This window comes from Papaver somniferum, unplaced genomic scaffold, assembly GCF_003573695.1.
Source record: "Papaver somniferum cultivar HN1 unplaced genomic scaffold, ASM357369v1 unplaced-scaffold_135, whole genome shotgun sequence".
Classification (NCBI taxonomy): Eukaryota; Viridiplantae; Streptophyta; class Magnoliopsida; order Ranunculales; family Papaveraceae; genus Papaver; species Papaver somniferum.
This window is the reverse complement of record NW_020622713.1, coordinates 9,956,698-9,967,790: the sequence shown is the minus strand read 5'-3', so window position 1 is coordinate 9,967,790 and position 11,093 is coordinate 9,956,698. Positions and strand designations below refer to the sequence as shown.

Here is an 11,093-nt window from a genome sequence, read left to right as displayed (position 1 = left end):
AAAGTGACATAATAATGGAACCCACTGTGAGACGCAACATCAATCGTTCCCCATACATCGGTATGAACCAAATCAAGTTTCGCACTTCTCAAGTCTCTTCCTCCTCTGCTGAAACTAACCCCTTTCTTCTTTCCAAGAACACAGTCTTCACAAAAACTCATATCAACAAACTTCATCTTTGGTAGATATCCTCCCGAACACAGAATCTTCATGTTCTTATCACTCATGTGTTCCAATCTTCTATGCCATAAGTTAGTGTCTTCACCACTACTAGCCACTGCTAAAGTAGTTCCATCTGAAGTCCGGTATAGAGTACCTACTATAACTCCGCGATCTAATACCATGGATCCTTTCTTCACTTTCCAATTGTGTTTCGTAAGTACAACTTCACAGTCATCATCACAAACTTGGCCCACAGACACCAAGTTCTTCTTCAAATTTGGAACGTGTCGTACATCCTTCAATTTCCATGTCGAACCGTTGACTTTCAAGATCACATCACCCAAACCAATGATGTCGCATGCTTCACCGTCACCTAAGAATACTTGGCCATAGTATCCTTCTTTATAAGAGATTATAATACTCTTATCACCCATTGCGTGGAAAGAATCTCCCGAGTCTATAATCCAAGACTCATCTTGCTTGTCCTCAGAGAGTAGTAGAAAACCTTCTGTAATCACCTTCTTGTTATCAACAAGGACCTTCACCGGTTCCGCAGCTGCAACTACGTTGACCTCTTGTTGATTACCTTTGTTTCCACCATTATTAGCACCTTTGTTTTCCGGACAATCGCGCTTGCAGTGTCCTACTTTCTTAGATTATCCTTTCCAATGAGGCTCGTATATAGTACACTGTGTTATTGTTGAATTATGAAAATATGACCACTTGTTTTCGAAATTATGTAAACTGTATGCATCAGCATTTTGTGATCATGGTTAAAGTTATAAATTGTCAGTTTCGGTGTTTATTGTGTCCTATAAAATCATTGGCTGTAAGTTATGAAGTTGTTATTTCCATTCATGATTCTGTTGATTCCAATTGTTTGTATTACAAGGATCTTTCAGAAGGATATTGTTGATTCCGGTTTGTATTTCAGATTTTTCCTTTTTAATATCTAAAACCGTAGTCTCAAGCATTATTAGTTCTTTACTTATTTTGTTGCAGATCTGGAATACATATAAGTCTCTCTAAAGGAAAAGAAGACATTTTTATTTCTTGTTTTATCTTATTTCAGCAATTATTTCTTTTTAAATTTCTTGTAAAGTTCATAGTTAGGTAGTTTAGGGAAGCAGAAGAAGGTGGACATCAATCTGACGGATGCTTGAATTGGCTTGGCGTATTCATTCCCTATCTAGAATATGAGGTAAGATCTCTAACTCCCACGAGTCCCTTGTCTTTGGGTTTATTTTTCACTTGGTATATTTATTTGGAAATTGCTTTTTAATAACCAATTTACTTAGAGAATAAACCACCAGAAAGGGATCTACAAGTGTAGGAGATACACCAGACTATGGAATCATTTGAGATACCATTTATGGCTGTAGGATCAGGTTTATTTCCTCACATGATAATAAGCAGAACAACCAAAAACATATTATCTAGCTTACTGTACCAATGCTACCACCAGAGTTTTACTTCCAGGTGTCGTAGTTGGTAACCGATCCATTAGGTAATGCTTAGCTGCAAGCCAAACTTGTTTGCCAAACTTTTTCTTTAGTACATGAAAACTTGATTTGGTTGTAGTTACATCTTTTCTGATGACTACACCCAAGTAAGATTTAAGACTAAAAACTATTAAAACATACAAGATTCAAGATGAACAAGATGTAAAGAGCATGAAAAGTAAAGATTAACACAAGCATATAACGTGGTTCGGCCATGAAGACCTACATCCACGGGAAAGAAGATGTTTTCTTTATTGATTATAAGGTCTTACCCTTGAAAGAGCTACAAATCTCACTTAGATTCCTTACTCTCTCTCTATCTAGATCTCTCTCAGGAATTCTATGTAGAAAGACCATCTAATAATACATAAGTTGTCCATCTCCTTCTACATGGACTGGTATTTATAAGGAAATTAGACTCGTGGAGGCTTGGTCGTCCGAGATGGTGGAGCTGTCGTACATCGCCTTCGCTGTTTCGGACTGGTTCTATACTATCCCTCGTGATGGCTTGCTTGGTTCTCCCTCCGAGTTGTCTCGCTCTCCTCTAGATCGTGTAGCCCTCCTTTAGAGAACATCGTGCTCTATCACTTATGGGCTATAGTATAGGTCGTCCGAGTGCTCCATTACAATGTAGATCTGCCCACATCTTTGCCCTTATCCTTCATTAAATGTGGTTCTTCTCTTTGGACTTGACCGTCTAAGCATATTAGACTACTCCTTACACGCGTCATTCATGTAACGTTGTAGTAGATGTCTTGATTCAGACAAACTCATCTTTTTAGAATATGATTCGATGCTCCTATCTCATCATCTTATCGTGGATTCACCCCTTAGGATGTTGACACGTGGCCATCGGGTATTTTACCCTCACAATTTTATTGTGGATTCACCTCTTAGGATGTTGACACGTGGTCATCGGGTATTTTACCCTCACATCGGCTTCATCAGACCATATGAAATGTTGAACTTTTCAACTATCAGTGAATAGCTATAATTTTGGAAACATATAGTGTGTCCCGTCAGTAGAGAAAATCTATCTAACATTTCTTTGAGGTTGGCAAGTAACTCATTCTCTCAAACAACTAACATGTTGTAACCATAAGCATCATGAACGTATTTAGAGCATTAGAAGACGCCGTCTTTGAGTTTTAATACTCCCTTCGTACCACATTATATAGGCGGAGAGACCAAATCTCTTAAATTAAGAAAATTACCTTGAATTCATCATTTTTCATGTTTTACCCTTTGTCTTATTACTAACACAATTTTCCATGCGCAATAAATAAGGGTATTTGTGAGAAAATTCATCTTGAAAATATGACTCAAAGACGGAGAATCCTGAGGGAGTATAATATTTTCTTTGTTCTATCTAGTGGTACAAAGAAAATTCAAAATTCCGCCTATATAACAGGTACAGAGGGAGTATAATATTTTCTACTGATCCCTCGGTAAAATTCTAATCTGATGACGCCCGCTATTGAGATTAATTTTGAAAATAACTTTGAACCTGAATAGTGATTTTATTGAGAAGAAGCTCTTGCATCTTCCTGTTGTAGACTTGACTTGGGTTTCACATTGTAGACTTGGTTTAGGTTTCTCCTAGGATGGCGGTATGACATTTTTTACCATAGAAATTGGATTGACCTTACCACGATCTATAAGTGGAGCAGTAACATCTACAACGTCAGAAACTACAGTGTGGGCCGAAAATGTTGTTGGGCCCAACCTTATGCAATCTTTCCCTGTTCTTGTTATGTTTGATTTCAGATGAGGATTGAGGTGGTCACTTGCTGAGTGTCTGGATAGTTTCATATTGTCAGACTTGCAAATGACCAAGCAACACAATGGTTGAGTTCAGTGAGAACTATTCACCCATTTGTACTTCAGCGAAACAAATTTGCACCAACGCAAACAACAAAGCTCCAACCAAAAGACATACTGGATTTTTGTTTTTACCTCCGGTAATTATGCTTTTCAAAAAATTACTATTTCCATTCCATTGGAAGTATCTCAAGAAGTTGTTGAATTCTAAAAACGGGTGTGTCAAAAATACAGACACTAGACATACCTATACTAGTCAGCAGAGTCGGTTTTATTGGTAAAAGTAAAACCCACCAAATTTTTCTCTTTATCGGGAGAAACCACCGAGTCAAGAATTATTGAAGAAGATTACGTGAAGTAATTGGGAAATACTGAAAAGTCATTTCCAATGAGATGACTAATCAACTGTTAGGAAACAGGCTTATTGGGTTTTAATGCTAGCGGATTCCCAAGAAAAGCATGGCTAAGTAATTAACCTGACGTTGCCGTAAGAGCTAGCTAGGACCTACTTTGCCTCGGCCATCGTAATGTTTCGAGTTTTACTAGTGCAGCTGCACCCCCCAAATAAATTAAGTTGTCACATCCTAATTAGACACCGTACAATAGTATTCGGAAATATAAAATTACGCCTACTTACTTAGTATTGGTACTGAGCAAAACAGCATGATTGCAGGACTAGGAAATAAATCTCTACGATGTGTGTTGTCTGTCTCTGACCCGGGCATGGTCGCTGAGTGTACTAACTCTACGATTTTCACATCCTAATCAATCTGAAAGCTCCTCATTTTTGCACATACAGAGAAGTCTTGAGAAATGAATTAGAGAGAAAGAAATGACTATTTCACTCCACTAGACTTGTGAGATTTCGTCCACTCTACATGAGGATCATGAATGAAAGTTTCAAGAACTCATTAGTCTGTCTGTGTGTTTTAAGCACCGAAAGCGTGACTTCACAGACCTTCAAGAAAGACCCCTCGTATCCAGTTACGCCCACACACACATTAAACATTCATTTGTTAACACAACTACCTTTATAACATATTCAGAAACAAAATAGTTGTAAGTTGCAACTCTACCTGGGTTAATCTGAAAGGCTAGTAGCTCAGGTTTCTCCAACTGCAGACCCTTCTCAAACAAACAACTGAAATTGACATGCTCACAATCGCCAGTTGCGTAATCAAAAAGGATATTCTCCCCATGCCTGTCGCCAAGCCCCACAATGTGCCCAACCATAGACCAAACAGCAGCAGTGTGAGCCCAAGTGGAAGATTGGAGGGGACAATGGCAAAATTTTGGTCTTCAACATCTCACCCTCTGAGACCTTGCCTTGACATTGGTCATATATCCGTTTAATCACTGGATCAGTTTTCTGCCAATCAAATTTCCCTCCTACGGGTATCTTGTAGTATATGTCGTAAACCATGGGTGTGGGGAACCCACTCTACGATACCGCAGTCCTGGGTAAATGGTATCACAGAGAAGGTGCGGATATAAAGCTTCCTCCGACGGCCTAAAGGACAATTGATCACTGACACAAACTCCATCATGCGATCCACTCAAGAATATGAAACTAATTTAACATTATAAATGACCAGAAGGACGGATACAAGTAAATAGAGAAACAACTTATGGCAGTGGCTCCTCAGAGATCTTGACAGACATTATCTGGCTTTTTCATTAACAGTGCGACTGTTAGTTCAAACCAATAACTCATGGGGAGAATATGTTCAAATCAACATACAAAGAGGAGCAAATAGAAGCACAATATGTTCAAAGCAACTAAAGCAGAACAACAAATTATAGCGAAATGGTTTACCTTCTTGGGTTTCTGAAGAGATGATAGGATTTCAGCTTCATCTCCTATTCGTAATACATCCGAAAGGTCTGAAGCTGACAACATATCAATGCTATGAGGGTCAGTGTTCATTTCATTTTCATACATGATACCCACTGGCATCATTCGTTTCAGAGAACTAAACTCAGTTGAGAATTGAGATATTGATTGTTCTCGCTTTTGGCTGTCCCGGATGGAAGCACAACCTGATCCGATGGTCTATCAAACTAGCAAACTGCACAAATACATACTACTTCCATCACTTCCTTGCCTGGAGACCGTGTGTTTCTTCTATGATACGAGAAAGCTTCTTCGTTCTGGTGACAAATTCTAGAAACCAACTGAGGAAGCACTGATAACCACTGGTATCTTTGCAAATCCTTTAAGCAACCTCGCATGACCTGATACATATATTACATGTAACATCATCATTTGGTCTGTAGTTAGAAGTAACTAGTACTTAGTTTCTATCAAAAGGTGAAATACATACCCCTAGATGGACGAGTTTAATTTCTTTATTGGATGACAAGCTTTCTCTGTAATACTTGCTTCCAAAGTCAAACCACAAGGTTAGCAACCTGGGATGGCCCGATGAAGACCCTTTGCATATAAAAGTAGGACATCCTTAAGGTAAGATAACCAATGTTTTTCCTCGGCTTTTAAATCCACAGTAGCAGCAGCAGTAGTTGATCACACAACCCTGGACCTCGGTTCAAATGTTTACTTCCTGCCGTATTCTAGCATCAACAAGCAATTCATCATAGTATTTAGCCATATAAAAGTATCCTTTTTCCCATCTTGGCTGCAATTCTCTCACTTTAGTATAGAAACCTATCACATCTTCCTTCTGCTTTTGGCCAGTATAGTGAACCCATCTAGAATATTAAAGGAGGGTTTCAGCAACATCTCTATTTTCATTTGAAGCTTGTGTAACAGCGATTGAAGAGGGGTTCAGCGGGACAAGTGACGGAGTAGTAAGTGATGCAACAACAGAAATTCCTAGGAAATCCACAAGAAAGTAATACAAGACTAGGAAAATCGAATGCCAGGAGCGGCTCCCTTGTCCATAGAGAAGGCTACGTGAACTGCATTCGAACCGAGGTCCAGGGTTGTGAATTTCTCAGTCTTGTAATACTTTCTTGGATCTTGGATCATTTAGATGGAAAGATTTCTCCAAGAACGGATCATTAACAAGAAATCTATGGAAATCTTCCAGTTCGCTTAGCATGTGCAGCTTTACCACAAAGGGGTATGCTCGAATGTAAGAATCCATTCCAGCAGCAGCAAGAGGAGCGAGTAAAGCTTGGTTAATAGAGCAATTTCCTCTGCAACTGAGAACTGGTCTTTCTTCAACATTGCCCGCAGAATCTTGGCAACATTCATGTCAAAGCAAGCAGTACTCTCGGAACTGCTACAGGGTAGACCTTCCTCATCAGCCCCAGAGATGTACTCATCCATTAGGTCCCACCTGCCAAGCCTCCAAGCTGCTTGCACATCTTGCATGCACCAAGTCTTCTTATACTTGGGGACCCTAGAGATTAAACCATCTACATGAGTAACCATGGCCTGATGCTGACACAAAATTAGTAAGCAGTTGAGTACATCAGAATGCCTCTGGACGGAAGTGGGCTCCAGATGAAGAGACTGCTCACATGAAGTTAAGACTTCTGCCCAGTTCCCTGCCTTTTTGTTTAGTGGGAGTTGGTCATCCAAGCTTAACGATTTCCTTAAATGCGCCAACCCAAAGAGACCATCAGGCTCATCCAAGCCCCCGTATATCTCCATCAGAATGGAGACATCCTCATCCTCAAAGATGCCACTTCTCTGAGCTGCTGGGTTGAAGGATCCTGATTTTTCCAGGACATGAGATTCATAGTACAGAAGAACCCGTGCATAAGCCTTGCATCGGAAAGAAGCTTTGGCCAGGGTAACCTTTGGGATAGCAGTCAACAGCTCAGAAACATTATTACACTGAATTAAGAGCACATTAGGACCTTCTGAAGGAGGATCTTTATTTTGCCCAGTTGACTTGGATGAATGCTGCTTTGAACAGTGTAGAGATTGGGAAAGAGCAACTTCTTGTTAAACAGCCTGAAATACAGACTTAACTTTGCCCTCCCATGACTCCATTAACAGGGGCCTCGCTGTTTTCTGCTGCTGCAGCACTGAGGACAGAAAGTATCTCTTCTGTTATGTCAAGCCGAGCCTCAGCAGTGGAGTGGCAGACAACATTCAAGACTAAATATGGAAGCAAATAGATTGTTGTTTGCATGTCATGGCGTACTATATCCCGATGAGCATTGAAAGTAGTTTCTCTTGAATCGGTTGACCGTCCTGTCAGCTTCCTGATCCAGAAAAATATCCGCCTCTGGATGACATTAAAGACTGGTAAATAGGGCCTACAGTCGTAGAATCAGCCACATTTGGAATTTAAATCTTGAGGTCAAGCATGGAGCAATTATTTCTTCAACATAATAGAGAAACGACCCCATATTTCTTTCCCCTCTTGTCCATCTCCCTGCGATCATCCATATTACCAGTCCCAACAGAGAAACAACACTTCTTTTTTTGTGACTTGTGTTCTCTGAGTTCCAGTATGCCTGCAGTTTTCAGCAACTCTTGTATGGCCAAGAATCTAGGACAATGCTATTAGGTGAATCTCTGAAAGCCCTTGCTAGATGCTTGTGGATCAATTCAAATATAAGGTCATCATCTGAGCATTCCATTTTGAAACGTTCACATGTGATTCCTTCACTGTGGAAGGATCCACGGCCCCAAGTGCTCCAAGACAATCCACATAGACAAATTTCAGTCGTTGTCTTATTCGTCTCCAAGACAATCCGCTTAAACCAGCATATTCACCTTAACCTCAAGGCTATCCGTGTTTTTCAATCTGTGAAAGCATTCACTAGATCTCTAGCTGTAAGCTCAACCACGTCATCTGGAAAACTTGAATACAGTATATTAAGGCAAGCACCTATGCGGGAATTGTAGACAGTACTTCTGCAACACAAGCCCATTAACATAAGTTAATATTTCATTGTTAATAGCATCATAATTTTGAAATGGAATTGGCAAGAAGTACCAGAAGAAAATACCTGAATGTTGGATGTCCTTTCTCATTGTCACATGATACGGACAAGAATGAGAAAACAAGATTTTCCATCGGAACAATTTCAGCATCACTTACAGTTGTTAAGACACGTGCAAAGTCGAAACATGCCTATCATAAAATGTAAGCTATCAGACATGCGCAATTAAGTTGGTTAACAGATAGTAGACCGTGTGTCCTACTGTAGTTTAACATGCTACTCACAATATGTAAAGCAGCATCTCCATAGCACAAAAGAGTACATGCCGCGGATACAAATGATGCACTGGTAAGTCCTTCCATATACAGAGTTCCTTCAGTTGGGCATTTACTGATAATCTTAAGGGTCCAAGTGGTAAACGGCTGCCACCTCTGGTTGTCTGTGAGATCAATCAAGATACCAAGGCCCTCTGTGGGACTGAAACATGCTGGAAGATCACCACAAGGGGATGGTGACTACTGGTATTCCAACAAATGACTTATGAAAGCACTTCAAGTATACTACAGGAGACACTGTCATAGTGGAGCTATCTGTGAATATTGATGCTATGTATAGGAGATCCGTAAACAAGGAATCAGGGGCTTGTTATGAAGCTTTGATCAGTGAAACTTCTGAACTACAGAAGACATATCATCACAAGAATTTGAAGAAAAACTACTTTAAGGGTACGAATAGTTTTCCCTTAACGAAAGAAACACAATCGTTTGAGCAATACATACTAGAATTTGTGCACATGCTGCACACATTCGAGATTAGTTAATAGTCTCCAAATCAAATACGCAAATAAGTGCATTAGGTAAATCACCAGGGATCCACAGGTTTCTTTAAACTATTCAGGGGAGACTTTTGATGTGAAACATCTGCGCAGTCGAGACATGCCACTTATAGCACGCTTGGTATGAGGAAATGAAGCTCGTCTAAATGAATCACAAGGTACTTACATCAAACAGTGGAAATCAATCCAAAATTCATTTCCTAGAAAAATCAATCACATACCAAAGTCTAATTGCTCTAGTAGATTCAAGTACTTTAACCAGACATGCTATAAGTAAATTAGTAATTCTAGATACATGTTCAGACCAACGAGTTAGTTGCTTTTAGTATGTCTCAATTGAGTCAATTCAGATTAGATATTCTAGAGTTGACTTGAGAGATCGAGGAAACCGATGGCTAGGCGAACATTTCACCAATGCAATGAACTTCTAATGATTTGATTCATATAAGATAAATTCTACAAAAACAACAACACATAACCTTCAACTATGAACTAACAAAATGTCATCCAAGAAAAACCGGCAATATGCTCCTCGGTCTGCTGAACGGAGCAAGGATATATAGGAGGGATCCAACTGTAAGACCGACTCATAAATTAGGAATACTCATGGAGAGCTTAAAACACCAGTTATACAAATATGCAAAGGTACTTTCGCAGTGAAATGTTATATGTCTCTAGCAGCAGCAATAACCAACCAACAGCTACTATCTGTTCATTTGTTCTACATCCTCACATTTTTGTGTACTCAACGTAACAAAACCCCTTATAATTACCATCCCTATTTTTATTTTTATTTTTATTTTCCAGTTAAAGATTTTGATCTACTTTATCCCCAAATACTAAAACCCTAACCAAGAAACTGAAATGTCAAAATAATCAAACTCATGAGAGTGGAACACTAACCTAAATTCAGGTTCATCAAAGAAAGGTAAAACTCGACAAATCGCTGGGCAATTCTTGATGATATTATGTAATTTCAGAGATAAAAGCTTTAAAACTGCAATTAAAAAAATGTGAATTAAAGAACTCAGGATACTATGTAATTTCAGAGAGAAATTGAGATATTGAGGAAACCTGTGGATGAAGGAAGAAGATAAGTTTGGAAAAGAAGATTAGGAAGAACTGAATGAAATCTATTCTCTAATTGATCATCATCATCATCAACTCCATTATTTGCTGCTTGTGAAGAAGAAGATGCTGCTGATGATGAAGCAGATATTCTTTCTCGAAGTTGATGGATTAGACTTGACAGTTCCGCCATTGAGTCTCTCGCACTCTCTACTGGTTTGGTTTCCCTTCGTACTCCATTTCAGGGACTATGGTTTTTTTTGAGATTTATTAGGTCACCTTTCCTATAAATACACGGGGTGTCCTAAAGCATTAAAATGATTAACCTATTTTTAACCTAATTTAATTTAAAACCAACCCAATAACCACTTATTACCTATATATATAACCACCACCACCTCCCACCATCGCCGATTACCACCACCACCACCTCCGATTATCACCACCGATTACCACCACCACCACCGCCAACCACTGATTACCACCACCACCTCCGATTACCACCACCACTATATATATAGCTTAATTTAAAACATTAACAAAGATATTCTCACAAACCCATTACTTGTCATTCGTTTTTGGTTGAATAAATGAGAAGTAATCATTAAAATTGGAAGTTGCTGAGAGGGTTAATGGAGGGTTTTTTTTTCAGAGAAAAGTTCGGTTATCACGAATTAATTTTTTCTCAACCGAACTCAGAGTTTGGTTGATTCGCAAAAAAATACTTTTAATCGAATTCCTTGTATTAGAACAACACAAGTCCATAAGTTCGGTTCCTTCGCAAAATAAGGATATCACCGAACTTTAGTTTATGAAAATAATGAGAAGTCCATAAGTTC

General features: G+C 39.1%; 1 pseudogene; it reads right to left on the bottom strand.

Annotated features, from left to right (window-relative positions):
• Positions 1-5,050: 5,050 nt before the first annotated feature.
• On the bottom strand, positions 5,051-10,494 carry LOC113334080 (annotated as a pseudogene).
• Between the last annotated feature and the right edge of the window lie 599 nt (positions 10,495-11,093).